General features: G+C 59.7%; 1 non-coding gene across 1 annotated transcript; it reads right to left on the bottom strand.

Annotated features, from left to right (window-relative positions):
* Nucleotides 1-4371: 4371 nt before the first annotated feature.
* LOC131867616 (5S ribosomal RNA) lies at nt 4372-4490 on the bottom strand. The gene has a single exon (XR_009366168.1). It is a non-coding gene; the product is annotated as a 5S ribosomal RNA (ribosomal RNA).
* Nucleotides 4491-17500: the final 13010 nt, after the last annotated feature.

The raw sequence follows: 17500 nt of genomic DNA, 5'->3' as shown, positions 1-17500 counted from the left end.
TGGTGCGCTCCGAAGTGGGGTTATTGGAGCGCATCAAAGGTGCGCAATGCTGGTGCGAACCCGGGAGCGCTCCGATGTGTGCTCCAAGGTGCGGCGTGCACGAAGTCCGAGCCCGGTTTGCCCCGGGTGCGCACCTCGCGTGCACCTTCGCCGGGGTGAGCACCTTGGTGTGCAGACCTTGGTTGGGTTGCGCGCCCTGGTGCGCACCAAGGAGCGCTCTGAAGTGTGCTCCAAGGTGCGGCGTGCACGAAGTCGGAGCCCGGTTTGCCCCGGGTGTGCACCTCGGGTGCGCACCTCGCGTGCACCTTCGCTGCGGTGGGCACCTTGGCTGGGTTGCGCGCCTTGGTGGGCACCATGCAGTGCACGAAGTCGGAGCCCGGATTGCCCCGGGCGCGCACCTCCGCCAGGGTGGGCACCTTGGTGCGCACAACTTGCCTGGGCTGCGCACCAGGAAGGGCTCAAGATGGCACCCGCGTTCCGTTTTTTTCACTATCTTTCAGAACGGAAATTTTAAAATCTCGTTTTTTTTTGCCTTTTCTGGAAATTAGTGAAGGCAGCGCATCAAAGGTGCGCAACGCTGGTGCGAACCTGGGAGCGCTCCGATGTGTGCTCCAAGGTGCGGCGTGCACGAAGTCGGACCCCGGTTTGCCCCGGGTGCGCACCTCGCGTGCACCTTGGTGCGCACACCTTGGCTGGGTTGCGCGCCCTGGTGGGCACCATGGTGCGCACCAAGGAGCGCTCCGAAGTGTGCTCCAAGGTGCGGCGTGCACGAAGTCGGAGCCCGGTTTGCCCCGGGTGCGCACCTCGCGTGCACCTTCGCCGCGGTGGGCACCATGGCGTGCACGAAGTCGGAGCCCGGTTTGCCCCGGGTGCGCACCTCGCGTGCACCTTCGCCGGGGTGGGCACCTTGGTGTGCAGACCTTGGCTGGGTTGCGCGCCCTGGTGGGCACCATGGTGCGCACCAAGGAGCGCTCCGAAGTGTGCTCCAAGGTGCGGCCTGCACGAAGTCGGAGCCCGGTTTGCCCCGGGTGTGCACCTCGGGTGGGCACCTTGGTGCGCATGCCTTGCCTGGGCTGCGCACCAGGGCGGGCTCAAGATGGCACCCGCGTTCCTTTTTTTTCACTATCTTTCAAAACGGAAATTTTAAAATCTCATTTTTTTTTGCCTTTTTCTGGAAATTAGTGAAGGCAGCGCATCAAAGGTGCGCACCTCGCTGCCCACCACGGTGCGCAACGCCGGTGGGCACCCGGGAGTGCTTCGAAGTGTGCTCCAAGGTGCTGCGTGCACGTTGTCGGAGCCCGGTTTGCCCCGGGTGCGCACCTCGCGTGCACCTTCGTCGGGGTGGGCACCTTGGCTGGGTTTGCCCCGGCTGCGCTCCGAAGCGGGGTTATTGGAGCGCCGCCTCTTTTTTTGTCGGAGCGTTTGGTGGGGTTTCTCGCATTGGCTCTTCCGAGGCCCGGTTGCCACCCTGGCGCGCACGAAGTCGGAAGTAGGGTTAATTGCCCGGGTGCGCACCTTTGCCAGGGTGGGCACCTTACCTGGGCTGCGCACCAGGGCGGGCTCAAGATGGCACGCGCGTTCCGTTTTTTTCACTATCTTTCAAAACGGAAATTTTAAAATCTCCTTTTTTTTTTGCCTTTTCTGGAAATTAGTGAAGGCAGCGCATCAAAGGTGCGCACCTCGCTGCCCACCTTGGTGTGCTCTGAGGTGCGCACCCGGGAGCGCTACGAAGTGTGCTCCAAGGTGCGGCGTGCACGTTGTCGGAGCCCGGTTTGCCCCGGGTGCGCACCTCGCCTGCACCTTGGCCGGGGTGGGCACCTTGGCTGGGTTTGCCCAGGGTGCGCTCCGAAGCGGGGTTACTGGAGCGCCCCCTCTTTTTTTGTCAGAGCGTTTGGTGGGGTTTCTCGCATTGGCTCTTCCCAGGCCCGGTTGTTGGGTGCGCTCCCACCCTGGCGCGCGCGAAGTTGGAAGTTGGATTAATTGCCCGGGCGCGCACCTTCGCCAGGGTGGGCACCTTGGTGCGCACACCTTGGCTGGGCTGCGCACCAGGGCGGGCTCAAGATGGCACCAGCATTCCCTTTTTCTCACTATCTTTCAAAACGGAAATTTTAAAATCTCGTTTTTTTTTTGCCTTTTATGGAAATTAGTGAAGGCATCGCATCAAAGGTGCGCACCTCGCTGCCCACCTTGGTGTGCTCCGAGGTGCCCACCACGGTGCGCAACGCCGGTGCGAACCCGGGAGCGCCCCGATGTGTGCTCCAAGGTGCGGCGTGCACGAAGTCGGACCCCGGTTTGCCCCGGGTGCGCACCTCGCGTGCACCTTGGTGCGCACACCTTGGCTGGGTTGCGCGGCCTGGTGGGCACCATGGTGCGCACCAAGGAGCGCTCCGAAGTGTGCTCCAAGGTGCGGCGTGCACGAAGTCGGAGCCCGGTTTGCCCCGGGTACGCACCTCGCGTGCACCTTCGCCGGGGTGGGCACCTCGGCTGGGTTGCGCGCCCTGGTGCGCACCAAGGAGCGCTCCGAAGTGTGCTCCAAGGTGCGGCGTGCACGAAGTCGGAGCCCGGTTTGCCCCGGGTGCGCACCTTCGCCGCGGTGCGCACCATGGCGTGCACGAAGTCGGAGCCCGGTTTGCCCCGGGTGCGCACCTCGCGTGCACCTTCGGCGGGGTTGCGCGCCCTGGTGGGCACCATGGTGCGCACCAAGGAGCGCTCCGAAGTGTGCTCCAAGGTGCGGCGTGCACGAAGTCGGAGCCCGGTTTGCCCCGGGTGCGCACCTCGCGTGCACCTTCGGCGGGGTTGCGCGCCCTGGTGGGCACCATGGTGCGCACCAAGGAGCGCTCCGAAGTGTGCTCCAAGGTGCGGCGTGCACGAAGTCGGAGCCCGGTTTGCCCCGGGTGCGCACCTCGCGTGCACCTTCGCCGCGGTGGGCACCATGGCGTGCACGAAGTCGGAGCCCGGTTTGCCCCGGGTGCGCACCTCGCGTGCACCTTCGCCGGGGTGGGCACCTCGGCTGGGTTGCGCGCCCTGGTGCGCACCAAGGAGCGCTCCGAAGTGTGCTCCAAGGTGCGGCGTGCACGAAGTCGGAGCCCGGTTTGCCCCGGGTGCGCACCTCGCGTGCACCTTCGCCAGGGTGGGCACCTCGGTGCGCACACCTTCTCAATGTTTTCTTGCCTTTTCTGGAAATTGGTGAAGGCAGCGCATCAAAGGTGCGCACCTCGGTGTGCTCCGAGGTGCGAACCCGAGAGCGCTCCGAGGTGCCCACGAAGTCGAAAGTCGGGTTAATTGCATTGTTTTCCCCGGGTGCGCTCCGAGGTGCGCAACATCGGCGCGCACCAAGGAGGGCTCCGAAGTGTGCTCCAAGGTGCGCACGATGGCGTGCACCTCTGGTGCGCACGATTCGGAGCTCGGTTTGACCGGGGTGCGCACACCTTGGCTGGGTTGCGCACCTTTTGTGCGCTCCAAGGTGCGCACGAAGTCGGAGCTCGGTTTGCCCCGGGTGCGCACCTTCGCCAGGGTGCGCACCTTGATGCGCACGCCTTGGCTGGGCTGCGCACCTTGGTGGGCGCCATGGTGCGCACCTTTCGTGCGCTCCAAGGTGCGCACGAAGTCGGAGCTCGGTTTGCCCCGGGTGCGCACCTTGGTGGGCGCCATGGTGCACTCCGAGGTGCCCAAGATTGGTGCGCACCAAGGAGCGCTCCGAAGTGCGCTCCAAGGTGCGCGCGAAGTCGAAAGTTGGGTTAATTGTCCGGTTTGCCTCGGGTGCGCACCTTGCGTGCACCTTCGCCAGGGTGGGCGCCTTGGTGCGCACACCTTGGCTGGGCTGCGCACACCTTGGCACCCGCGTTTCCTTCATTTTAAATTTTTTTTTTTTACAATCTCTCAAGTGGGAAATTCTATAATCTCAACTTTTTTTGCCTTTTCAGGAAACTTTTGAATGGAGCGCATCATTGGTGCGCTCCGAAGTGTGCTCCAAAGCTCTCTCCAGCTGCGTGCACCTGCCCCGGCCGCGCACCCGGCCCCGCCCAGCTTCGCTCACCTGTCCCGGGCGTCTGGTGCGGAACCTTAGAGTAAGAAACATCACCGTGCACCTTGGCCAACGTGCGCGACTCGACCGAGCGCGCACTGGCCGAGGTGCACACCGATTTCACCTGGGTGCGCGCGCAGCACCTCGGGCGCACCGGGGTGCGCGCACAACGCCCGGGTTGCACCGTGGCCTGTGTGCTCGGGGCGCCTCGGGTGCGTGCTCGGTGTCGCCCCCGCGCGCGCGGTAGTGCGGGCAGCGCACCCCGGCCCGGCCCGGCCCCGACGAGAACGCAAACGGGCAAAAGGTTTATTCAAATAGCATTGCGACGCCCGGCGAAAAACTAAAAAAGGGTGCAACACCGGGACTTCCCGGGAGGTCACCCATCCCAGTACTACTCCGGCCCAAGCGCGCTTAACTGCGGAGTTCTGATGGGATCCGGTGCACTAACGCTGGTATGATCGCACCCGTTATGAGCTTGTCGCAGTGTGTACTTAGCAAACCGCGACCCACGTGCGAATCCACCCCGGCCACCCACCCCCGTCGAGGTGCACACCCTCCCTCGCGAAGTGCGCCCCGTTCGCCAAGTGTGAGCCCTGCCCGGGTGCGCGCACCTTGCTAGGGCGTCGGGTGTGCACCCGGCCCGGCCTACGTGCGTGCACCTGGAGGGGGCGTCGTGTGCGTGCAGTGTCCCGTCTGCAACGCGGTGCCCACACACCACCTCGGGCGCAACGACCTGCGCTCACATGTGGGCCGAGTGCACCTTGGTGCATGTTCGGGGCGCCTCGGGTGCACGCTCGATCTTGCCCCGGTGCACCAAGGCGCTCGGTTTGCCCCGGGTGCGCACTTGGTGCAAGGTGGGCACCCAAAATAGGGATCAAGCACCAAAACACAAGTTTCGGGATGCAAAATGGGACCCAAGGACCACAAATGCGTTCCAAGACCCATGATGGGTCCACGAGAACAAAAATGTGTTCCGAGACTTAATAAACAAATATTGGGTTTTAGGAGAAGAAACATGCTCTGATGCCCAAAACGAGAATCGACCCCGAAAAGGCCACAGGCCAAAAGTGGGATGCGAGACAAAAAAAAATGGGACCCGAGGACCAAAATTGGGTTCCCAGGTCGAAGACAGGGCAACCGGACAAGAAACGACCTCTAAGGCTCGAAATGAGTCCCGACGACTAAAACTTGACAAGAAGCACCCATCAGGCACCCAACTCGACACCCATGGGATGCCGACCCACCCGGGCTTCCACCTAGCACACCTTGGCACCCACCCACCCTCGCACCCAACCTCGCACCCAACTTAGCACCTTTGAACCCACATTGGCACTCACCCTGACCCTGGCACCTTGGAACCCACATTGGCACTCACCTTGACCCTGGCACCCACCTTTGCACTCACCTTGGGACCCACCCTGGCTCCCACCTCGGCACCCACCCAGACACCCACCTTGGTTCCTTGGCACCCACCTTGGATCCTTGGCACCCACCCCGACACCCACCTTGGCACGCAACTTGGCTACTTGCCACCCACCTTGGCTCCTTGACGCCCACCCCGACAACCACCCCGTGACCTACCCTGGCTAGGGTTGGTGCACACCCACCCTGGTGCCCACCTTGGCACCCACCCTATGACCCACCTTGGCACGCACCTTAGTACCCACCCCGTTACCCACCCTAGGACCCACCCCGTGACCCACCTTGGCCAGGGTGGGTGCACCCACCCTGGTGCCCACCTTGGCACCCACCCATCCTAGCACCCAGCCTGTGACCGGGCTTGGAACCCAACCTTGCACCCGCACCCGTCTTGGCCAGTGTGGGTGCGCACCCATCCTGGCACCCACGTTGTGACACACCCTTTAACCCACGCACCCTAGCACCCACGTTGGCACCCACCTTGGAACCCAACCTAGCAACTTGGCACCCACCCCGTGACCCACCTTGGCATCCACCATAGCAGTCGCCGACTTGGCACCCACCTCGGCACCCACCTTGACACTTGTGGACCCACCTTGCCACTCACCCTAGCATCGACCCATCCTAGCACCCACCCTGGCACCTTTGCACCCTAGCACTCACCCATCCTAGCACCTAACCTGTGACCCACCTTGACACTCACCCTCGCACCCACCTTGGAACCCAACCTAGCACCCACCCACCCTGACACCAACCCTAGCACCTACCCACCCTTGCACCCACCCTGTGACCCATCTTGGCACCCACCCATCCTACCACTCAACCTATCACCCACCTTCTCACCCACCTTGGCATCCACCTTAGCACCCACCCACACTGGCACCTTGGCACCCACCTCGGGCAAGGTGGGTGCACACCCACCCTGGCACCCAATTTAGAACCCACCGAGCATGTTACCCACCTTGGCACCCACATTGCAGCCCACCCTAGTACCCACCCTATGACCCACATTGGCATCCACACCCTAGCACCCAGGCACCTCGACACCCGCCTTGACACCCACCCTAGCACTGAACCTGTGACCCACCTTGGAACTCACCCTAGAACCCACCCACCCTGTGAACCACCTTGGCATCCACCTTAGCACCCACCCACCTTGGCACCCACTCTAGCACTCACCCATCCTAACACCCAACTTGTTACCCACCTTGGCACCCGCCCTCGCGTCCACCTTGAAACCCACCCTAGCACCCACCCACGCAGGAGCCCACCTTGGCACCCAACCTAACACCCACGCATCCTGGCACCCAACTTGTGACCCACCTTGGAACCCACCCTAGTACCCACCTTTGAACCCACTATATCACCAACCCACCTTGGCACCCACCCTATGACCCTCTTTGGAATCCACCCTAGCACGCACCCACCCTGGCACCCACCATGGAGCGCACCCTAGCACCCACCCACCTCGGCACGCACCTCAACACCCACCTTGGTGTGCGCACTGCGCCAACCTCTCAAAGACCCTATGTGGTGCGCTCCAAAGTGTACACCTTTGGTGCGCTCCAAGGTGCGCACCTTTGGTGCACACCGAGGTGCACACCAAAGTGTGCACCGAGGTGAGCACCAAAGTGCACTCCAGGGTGCACACCAAGGCGTGCACCTTTGGTGCGGTCAATGCAAACGAATTCGGAAGTTGGGGTCGATGTCCTAATCGCTGCTGCAGACTACACGTATGAGAATCGGACAAATAGCTTTATATAGGGGAGGTGTTGCGTTTGATGGGTCGACTCCCCTGGTTGTGTGCACTGCACCAACTTCAAAGACCCTGTCTTGTTTAAGAAGTCAAAAGTTGGGGTGGATGTCCTAATCATTGCTGCAGTCTACGCATGTATGAGAATCAGACAAATAGCTTATATAGGGGAGGTGTTGCATTCGGTGGGTTGACTCCCCTGGTTGTGCGCACTGCGCCAACCTCAAAGACCCCGCATAGCAGAAGAAGTCGGAAGTCGGATTTTGGTGAGCACCAAGGCGTGCACCTTTGGTGCGGTCAACGCAGACGAATTCAGAAGTTGGGGTGGATGTCCTAATCGTTGTTGCAGGCTACACATGTATGAGAATCAGACAAATAGCTTATATAGGGGAGGTGTTGGGTTTGATGGGTCAACTCCCTTGGTTGTGCGCATTACGCCAACCTCAAAGACCTTGTTTTCGTTAAGAAGTCAAAAGTTGGGGTCAATGTCCTAATGGCTCCTGCAGGCTACACATGTATGAGAATCGGACAAATAGCTTATATAGGGGAGGTGTTGGGTTTGATGGGTCGACTCCCCTGGTTGTGCGCATTACGTCAACCTCAAAGACCTTGTTTTCGTTAAGAAGTCAAAAGTTGGGGTCGATGTCCTAATTGCTCCTGTAGACTACACATGTATGAGAATCAGACAAATAGCTTATATAGGGGAGGTGTTGGGTTTGATGGGTTGACTCCCCTAGTTGTTCGCATTACACCAACCTCAAAGACCTTGTTTTCGTTTAGAAGCCGAAAGTTGGGGTCGATGTCCTAATTGCTCCTGCAGGCTACGCATGTATGAGAATCAGACAAATAGCTTATATAGGGGAGGTGTTGGGTTTGATGGGTCGACTCCCCTGGTTGTGCGCATTGCGCCAACCTCAAAGACCCTGCATTGCGGATGAAGTCGAAAGTCAGAGTTTGGTGTGCTACAAGGTGTGGTCGAAGGTGCTCACCTAGGTGTGCACCTTTGGAGCACAGGAAAAGTGCCCTCCAAAAGTGCGCACCTTTGGAGTGCACAAAAGTGCCCTCCAAAAGTGCGCACCTTTGGAGCGCAGAAAAGTGCCCTCCAAAAAGTGCCCTCCAAAAGTGCGCACCTTTGGAGCGCAGAAAAGTGCCCTCCAAAAAGTGCCCTCCAAAAGTGCGCACCTTTGGAGCGCAGAAAAGTGCCCTCCAAAAAGTGCCCTCCAAAAGTGCGCACCTTTGGAGCGCAGAAAAGTGCCCTCCAAAAAGTGCCCTCCAAAAGTGCGCACCTTTGGAGCGCAGAAAAGTGCCCTCCAAAAAGTGCCCTCCAAAAGTGCGCACCTTTGGAGCGCAGAAAAGTGCCCTCCAAAAAGTGCCCTCCAAAAGTGCGCACCTTTGGAGCGCAGAAAAGTGCCCTCCAAAAAGTGCCCTCCAAAAGTGCGCACCTTTGGAGCGCAGAAAAGTGCCCTCCAAAAAGTGCCCTCCAAAAGTGCGCACCTTTGGAGCGCAGAAAAGTGCCCTCCAAAAAGTGCCCTCCAAAAGTGCGCACCTTTGGAGCGCAGAAAAGTGCCCTCCAAAAGTGCGCACTTTTGGTGCGCACCAAGGCGCTGGTTCGGTCGTTGCAGGCGAGTTCGGAAGTTGGGGTCGATGTCCTGAGCGGAGGTGCAAACTACACAGGTGTCGGAATCGGACAAATAGCTTATATAGGGGAGGTGTATGCTTCGATGGGTCGACTCCCCAGGTTGAGCGCACCGCGCCAACCTCAAAGACCCTACGGTATGGATGAAGTCGGAAGTTGGGTCCGATGACCGATTCGATTAGTAGGTATGCTCATGAGGTCGGAATTTGGGTCCGATGACCTGCCATGTGCAGGAAGGCGAATGTTGACACTGTGCGTTGCAAGGTGCACACCAAGGCGCTGGTGCGGTCTTTTTAGTCGAGTTCGGAAGTTGGGGTCGATGTCCTGATCGGAGGTGCAAGCTACACAGGTGTGGGAATCGGACAAATAGCTTATATAGGGGAGGTGTATGCTTCGTTGGGTCGACTCCCCGGGTTGAGCGCACCGCGCCAACCTCAAAGACCCTACGGTATGGATGAAGTCGGAAGTTGGGTCCGATGACCGATTCGATATGTAGGCATACTCGCGAGGTCGGAATTTGGGTCCGATGACCTGCCACGTGCAGGAAGGCGAATGTTGGCACTGTGCGTTGCAAGGTGCGCACCAAGGCGCTGGTTCGGTCGTTGGAGGCGAGTTCGGAAGTTGGGGTCGATGTCTTGATCGGAGGTGCAAACTACACAGGTGTGGGAATCGGACAAATAGCTTATATAGGGGAGGTGTATGCTTCGTTGGGTCGACTCCCCGGGTTGAGCGCACCGCGCCAACCTCAAAGACCCTACGGTATGGATGAAGTCGGAAGTTGGGTCCGATGACCGATTCGATATGTAGGCATACTCGCGAGGTCGGAATTTGGGTCCGATGACCTGCCATGTGCAGGAAGGCGAATGTTGGGACTGTGCGTCGCAAGGTGCGCACCAAGGCGCTGGTGCCGTCGTTGCAGTCGAGTTCGGAAGTTGGGGTCGATGTCCTGGTCAGAGGTGCAAACTACACAGGTGTGGGAATCGGACAAATAGCTTATATAGGGGAGGTGTATGCTTCGATGGGTCGACTCCCTGGGTTGAGCGCACCGCGCCAACCTCAAAGACCCTACAGTATGGATGAAGTCGGAAGTTGGGTCCGATGACCGATTCGATACGTAGGCATATTGGCGAGGTCTGAATTTGTGTCCGATGACCTGCCATGCGCAGGAAGGCGGAATTTGGGTCCGATGACCGAGTTGATGGCGTGCCATGCGCAGAAAGGCGGAATTTGGGTCCGATGACCGAGTTGATGTTGATGGCCCGCCATGCACAGGAAGGCGGAATTTGGGTCCGATGACCGATTTGAAGGCGTGCCATACGCAAAAAGGCGGAGTTTGGGTCCGATGACCGAGTTGATATTGATGGCCCGCCATGCGCAGGAAGGCGGAATTTGGGTCCGATGACCTGACATACGCATGGAGTCCGACTCGGGGGCCGATGTTCGATTCGATGACTTGCATTGTGGGTAAAGTCGGAAGTTGTGGTCTTTGACCCGATTCGATGACCAGACTTCGGCTGCTTGAGAATCGGACAAATAACTTATATAGGGGAGGTAGTGTTCTCGAGCATCCTCCCCCCGTGCCCGTTTATGTCGATTGATGCTGGTGCTCGACTGGTTGGAGCGCTCGGATGCAAAAATCTTGCACCAGGATTTATCGATTGTGATGGACACGGCAAGTCTCCTGATTGCTATGCAGGAGCTCATCGTGAATCTCTATGCGGCCTTGGTATGGACTCGACCTGCGGAATGGTTCGGCAATGGTAGTCGCTCCAACACGTCCTTGCAATGGCCACAGAGGTGATTCGACTAGAGCTCTAGTCTAGCTTTTGGGTTGCTTGGCGGACTGGTATAGCCGCGATCGAGTTCCGGCCATGAACGTTTTAGATAGCTCTTGGGCTTTCTGGGACGGAAGTCGGAAGTTTGGGCTGTTGTCCGATTTGATGACCATTCTTCGGATGTGTGAGAATCGGACAAATAACTTATATAGGGGACTGTGTTGTCTCACGCAGCCCCCTCCGTGCCCCTCTATCTCGACCGATGTTGGTGCTTGAAAGGGTTGGGATCGCTCGGATTTATAAACGTGCACCACCATTTGTCGAGTGTGAGGGACGCGGCAGGTCTCCTAAATGCTATGCGGGCGCTCTCTGAGAATCTCTATCCGGCCTCGACACAGACTAGTCTTGCTGAATGGTTTGGCACTGGTAGTCGATCCAACACGTCGTTGTTGTGGCCGCCTAGGCGATTCGATTCGAGCCCCCGTCTAGCTTTTGGGTTGCTTGGCGGATTTTGCCCTATCCGCAAGTGAGCTCGGTCCCTAAACGTTCGAGAAACCCGATTGCTATGCGCCGACTCTCTTTCTTGCGAGCCTCCATCTAGCTTTTGGGTCTCTACGGAACGGAAGTCGGAATCTGGGACCGTTGTTTGATTCGACGAGGCAGACTACGGTTGTGCGAGAATCGGACAAATAACTTATATAGGGGAGGTGTTGACTGGAGCATTCTCCCCCGTGCCCCTCTAACTCGACCAATGCTGGCGCTCGAACGGTGGTAGCGCTCGGATTTTCATTGAGCGCCAGCATTGGTCGATTTAGAGGGGCATGCGAGATTCCCGAATGCTATGCGAGGGCTCTAACGGAAATGTCTATTGGTTTCGGTATGGATGCAATTGCGAGTGGTTCGGCAAAGGTAGTCGTTCCGATGCGTCCATGTCGTGGCCAAATCGATAATTCGATTTGAGCCCTCGTATAGCATTTGGGTCTCTCGATGTGATTCCGCATTCCAGTCCCTTTGGGCACTGCTTGAGCCGCATCCCAGGGGGTTCCCTTCCCAATAATCTGCCTCGCAACCCGATTGCTATGCGGTGAGGCTCCTCGGCCGCCTCGGAACTATCTGTATATCAGACGCATCGCGGGATAAGGGGTTGGCAACGGTAGTCGCCCCAAGCGCGTCCGATGCTTGGACCATTCCGAGGCGGCCCTGAAGCCTCTTCCGTCTAGCCGTTGGGTCCTTCTCGCCGCATCCCTCGCCTCGCACCCCGATTGCTATGCGGTGAGGCTCCTCGGCCGCCTCGGAACTATCTGTGTATCGGACGCGTCGCGGGATAAGGGGTTGTCACTGGTAGTCGCCCCAAGCGCGTCCGATGCTTGGACCATTCCGAGGCGGCCCTGAAGCCTCTTCCGTCTAGCCGTTGGGTCCTTCTCGCCGCATCCCTCGCCTCGCACCCCGATTGCTATGCGGTGAGGCTCCTCGGCCGCCTCGGAACTATCTGTGTATCGGACGCGTCGCGGGATAAGGGGTTGTCATTGGTAGTCGCCCCAAGCGCGTCCGATGCTTGGACCATTCCGAGGCGGCCCTGAAGCCTCTTCCGTCTAGCCGTTGGGTCCTTCTCGCCGCATCCCTCGCCTCGCACCCCGATTGCTATGCGGTGAGGCTCCTCGGCCGCCTCGGAACTATCTGTGTATCGGACGCGTCGCGGGATAAGGGGTTGTCACTGGTAGTCGCCCCAAGCGCGTCCGATGCTTGGACCATTCCGAGGCGGCCCTGAAGCCTCTTCCGTCTAGCCGTTGGGTCCTTCTCGCCGCATCCCTCGCCTCGCACCCCGATTGCTATGCGGTGAGGCTCCTCGGCCGCCTCGGAACTATCTGTGTATCGGACGCGTCGCGGGATAAGGGGTTGTCACTGGTAGTCGCCCCAAGCGCGTTCGATGCTTGGACCATTCCGAGGCGGCCCTGAAGCCTCTTCCGTCTAGCCGTTGGGTCCTTCTCGCCGCATCCCTCGCCTCGCACCCCGATTGCTATGCGGTGAGGCTCCTCGGCCGCCTTGGAACTATCTGTGTATCGGACGCGTCGCGGGATAAGGGGTTGTCACTGGTAGTCGCCCCAAGCGCGTCCGATGCTTGGACCATTCCGAGGCGGACCCGAAGCCTCTTCCGTCTAGCCGTTGGGTCCTTCTCGCCGCATCCTTCGCCTCGCACCCCGATTGCTATGCGGTGAGGCTCCTCGGCCGCCTCGGAACTATCTGTGTATCGGACGCGTCGCGGGATAAGGGGTTGTCACTGGTAGTCGCCCCAAGCGCGTCCGATGCTTGGACCATTCCGAGGCGGACCCGAAGCCTCTTCCGTCTAGCCGTTGGGTCCTTCTCGCCGCATCCCTCGCCTCGCACCCCGATTGCTATGCGGTGAGGCTCCTCGGCCGCCTTGGAACTATCTGTGTATCGGACGCGTCGCGGGATAAGGGGTTGTCACTGGTAGTCGCCCCAAGCGCGTCCGATGCTTGGACCATTCCGAGGCGGACCCGAAGCCTCTTCCGTCTAGCCGTTGGGTCCTTCTCGCCGCATCCCTCGCCTCGCACCCCGATTGCTATGCGGTGAGGCTCCTCGGCCGCCTTGGAACTATCTGTGTATCGGACGCGTCGCGGGATAAGGGGTTGTCACTGGTAGTCGCCCCAAGCGCGTCCGATGCTTGGACCATTCCGAGGCGGACCCGAAGCCTCTTCCGTCTAGCCGTTGGGTCCTTCTCGCCGCATCCCTCGCCTCGCACCCCGATTGCTATGCGGTGAGGCTCCTCGGCCGCCTTGGAACTATCTGTGTATCGGACGCGTCGCGGGATAAGGGGTTGTCACTGGTAGTCGCCCCAAGCGCGTCCGATGCTTGGACCATTCCGAGGCGGCCCCGAAGCCTCTTCCGTGTAGCCGTTGGGTCCTTCTCGCCGCATCCCTCGCCTCGCACCCCGATTGCTATGCGGTGAGGCTCCTCGGCCGCCTTGGAACTGTCTGTGTATCGGACGCGTCGCGGGATAAGGGGTTGTCACTGGTAGTCGCCCCAAGCGCGTCCGATGCTTGGACCATTCCGAGGCGGCCCCGAAGCCTCTTCCGTGTAGCCGTTGGGTCCTTCTCGCCGCATCCCTCGCCTCGCACCCCGATTGCTATGCGGTGAGGCTCCTCGGCCGCCTTGGAACTATCTGTGTATCGGACGCGTCGCGGGATAAGGGGTTGTCACTGGTAGTCGCCCCAAGCGCGTCCGATGCTTGGACCATTCCGAGGCGGACCTGAAGCCTCTTCCCTCTAGCCGTTGGGGCTTTCTCGCCGCATCCCTCGCCTCGCACCCTGATTGCTATGCTGTGAGGCTCCTCGGCCGCCTTGGAACTATCTGTGTATCGGACGCATCGCGGGATAAGGGGTTGGCAGTGGTAGTCGCCCCAAGCGCATCCGATGCTTGGACCATTCCGAGGCGGCCCTGCAGCCTCTTCCGTCTAGCCGTTGGGGCCATCTCGCCGCATCCCCCACCTCGCACCACGATTGCTATGCGGTGAGGCTCCTTGGCCGCCTCGGAACTATCTGTGTATCGGACGCATCGCGGGATAAGGGGTTGTCACTGGTAGTCGCCCCAAGCGCGTCCGATGCTTGGACTATTCCGAGGCGGCCCTGCAGCCTCTTCCGTCTAGCCGTTGGGGCCATCTCGCTGCATCCCCCACCTCCTCGGCCGCCTCGGAACTATCTGTGTATCGGACGCATCGCGGGATAAGGGGTTGGCAGTGGTAGTCGCCCCAAGCGCGTCCGATGCTTGGACTATTCCGAGGCAGCCCTGCAGCCTCTTCCGTCTAGCCTTTGGGGCCATCTCGCCGCATCCCTCGCCTCGCACCCCGATTGCTATGCGGTGAGGCTCCTCGGCCGCCTGGGAACTATCTTCGTATCGGACGCATCGCGGGATAAGGGGTTGTCACTGGTAGTCGCCCCAAGCGCGTCCGATGCTTGGACTATTCCGAGGCGGCCCTGTGGCCTCTTCCGTCTAGCCGTTGGGGCCATCTCGCCGCATCCCCCACCTCGCACCCCGATTGCTATGCGGTGAGGCTCTTCGGCCGCCTTGGAACTATCTTCGTATCGGACGCATCGCGGGATAAGGGGTTGTCACTGGTAGTGGCCCCAAGCGCGTCCGATGCTTGGACTATTCCGAGGCGGCCCTGCAGCCTCTTCCGTCTAGCCGTTGGGGCCATCTCGCCGCATCCCCCACCTCGCACCCCGATTGCTATGCGGTGAGGCTCCTCGGCCGCCTTGGAACTATCTTCGTATCGGACGCATCGCGGGATAAGGGGTTGTCACTGGTAGTCGCCCCAAGCGCGTCCGATGCTTGGACTATTCCGACGCGGCCCTGTGGCCTCTTCCGTCTAGCCGTTGGGGCCATCTCGCCGCATCCCCCACCTCGCACCCCGATTGCTATGCGGTGAGGCTCCTCGGCCGCCTTGGAACCATCTTCGTATCGGACGCATCGCGGGATAGGGGGCTGTCACTGGTAGTCGCCCCAAGCGTGTCCGATGCTTGGACCATTCCTAGGCGGCCCTGAAGCCTCTTCCGTCTAGCCGTTGGGGCCTTCCCGCCCCATCCCTCGCCTCGCACCCCCGATTGCTATGCGGTGAGGCTCCTCGGCCGCCTTGGAACCATCTGTGTATCGGACGCATCGCGGGATAAGGGGTTGGCACTGGCAGTCGCCCCAAGCGCGTCCGATGCTTGGACCATTCCGAGGTGGCCCTGAAGCCTCTTCCGTCTAGCCGTTGGGGCCTTCCCGCCCCATCCCTCGCCTCGCACCCCGATTGATATGCGGTGAGGCTCCTCGGCCGCCTTGGAACTATCTGTGTATCGGACGCATCGCGGGATAAGGGGTTGGCACTGGTAGTCGTCCCAATCGCATCCGATGCTTGGACCATTCCGAGGCGGCCCTGCAGCCTCTTCCGTTTAGCCGTCGGGGCCTTCCCGCCGCATCCCTCGCCTCGCATCCCGATTCCTATGCGGTGAGTCTTCTCGGCCGCCGCGGAACTATACCTGTTATTGCTACTGCATCCTTCGGCTGGTAACCTCCTCTGCCGCCTTGGAACGTTCTCTTTGTCGGACGCGTCGCGGGATAAGGGGTTGGCACTGGTAGTCGCCCCAAGCGCGCCCGATGCATAGACCGCTCCGAGTCGACCTTGCTTTCAGCCTCTCACATGCATAGACCTCTCTGAGTCGACCCTGCAGCCTCTCACGTTTAGCCTTTGGAATCTCGCCTCACAACATGATTGCTATCCTTGATGCATCCCTTGCCTCGAGCCCTGATTGCTTTCTTGGCTGCATCCCTCCTCTCCTCACAGCCCGGTTGTCATCACTGCTTCATCCGTCGCTTCATGCATTCTGGCTGCTGGGCCCTTCCCACCGCACACCTCGATTGCTATCTCTTCTGCATCACACACCCCGATTGCTATCTCTGCTACATCCCTCGGCTCTCACTTCTGCATCCTTCGCCTCACACCTCGATTGCTATCAATGCTGCATCCGTAACCTCACACCCCGATTGCTATGCGGGGAGGCTCCTTGGCCGCCTTGGAAATTTCTGTGTGTCGGACGCACCGCGGGATAAGGGGTTGGCACTGGTAGTCGCCCCAAGTGCGCCCGATTCTTAGACCGCTTCGAGGTGACCTCGTAGCCTCTTTCGTCCAGGCTTCCTGCCTTCAACGCCCTTTTTACACCTCGATTGCTATGCGCGGGCTCGTTGGCGTCTATCACCTCTCTGCGAAGAGTGGCACGATGATTGTTGGGGTAAATCGTAGCAGTCCGATCTCTGGCCTTGGGCCATTGTGAGGGCTGATCGATTTCCTGTGCGCATCTCGTGTTCGCCCAGTAACAGACTCGACGACTTGTAATCGGTCTTGTTCCCGATTGTTCCTGGAGGTAGTCTTCGGAACTCTTGGATTTGACCTGTCACTCGAACTGTCCTCTTCCGAGGATGCTTGTGTGTGTGTGCTTGTGCCATTTCCTTGGCGGTATTAACGAGATATTAAAGAGCGGAGTGAGCGCCTCGCCCAGCTATGTTTGGGGCTCTCACTCCCTTACCCGGTGTGCGACCGCTTTGCACGTAGGTTGCGGAGCATCGCGACTCTTTCGATGTTTGGCGGTTGTCTTCCGGTGATGCGTTGGTCCCGAAGTGCACGTTACTAGCATTTCTGCCATTGTTCTCGATCTTTGGCACGTTCCTTCGTTGCAATTGGATATATATCTCCGTTTATACGCGCAGGCTTCTCCCGCCTATTCAGCGCTGTCCCACTCTCAGCACTCTCGTGGTCTCCTTGGCTTCTCTCTCCCGTGAGCGAGCTCTCTTCTCGAGTCTTTTCCATGTCCCATGGAGGTTGCCTTGCGAAATTCGGGCACACAAACGTGACCGGATAAGAGCGGAATTGCCTATGAGGAGAAGCTCACCTTAGGGAGCAGCAATGCCGAGTGTTTCGACAGAGGGTAGAGGGGGCGTTGTTTGGGCGGTTGCACAAAAGAGTGCTACGTTTGCACTGAAGGTTGCTTCTTCGTCTCCGACGAACTCTTCGAGGCAAAAAAGCTTGTTTACGGGGTCGAGGTGGGACTGTTCGTGCGAGTTGCGCCACCAAAAGTGCGTAGGGGGCATATACCTGGGAAATGGATGTCTCTGAGTGGCCTTACTCGGTCGCGTGCACGGTGCATTCTCTAACGGCAGGACTGTCGCGAGCATGTGCGGTTCGGATGTTTTCGGGTAAAGGGTTCCGTACGGGATGTTCTTCCCAGGCTCCTGTGAACCGAGACTCTGCATCGTCATGCTCCGGCTCCCGTGGGTGCTTCATGCCTCGTCGAGCTGTTTGTCGTGGACGATTAAGGCCGAGGCCTTCCTTCGAGAGGGGA

Source organism: Cryptomeria japonica, unplaced genomic scaffold (genome assembly GCF_030272615.1).
Source record: "Cryptomeria japonica unplaced genomic scaffold, Sugi_1.0 HiC_scaffold_175, whole genome shotgun sequence".
Taxonomy (NCBI): domain Eukaryota; kingdom Viridiplantae; phylum Streptophyta; class Pinopsida; order Cupressales; family Cupressaceae; genus Cryptomeria; species Cryptomeria japonica.
Note: the sequence above shows the minus strand (reverse complement) of the source record. Positions and strands in the feature narration are given on the sequence as shown.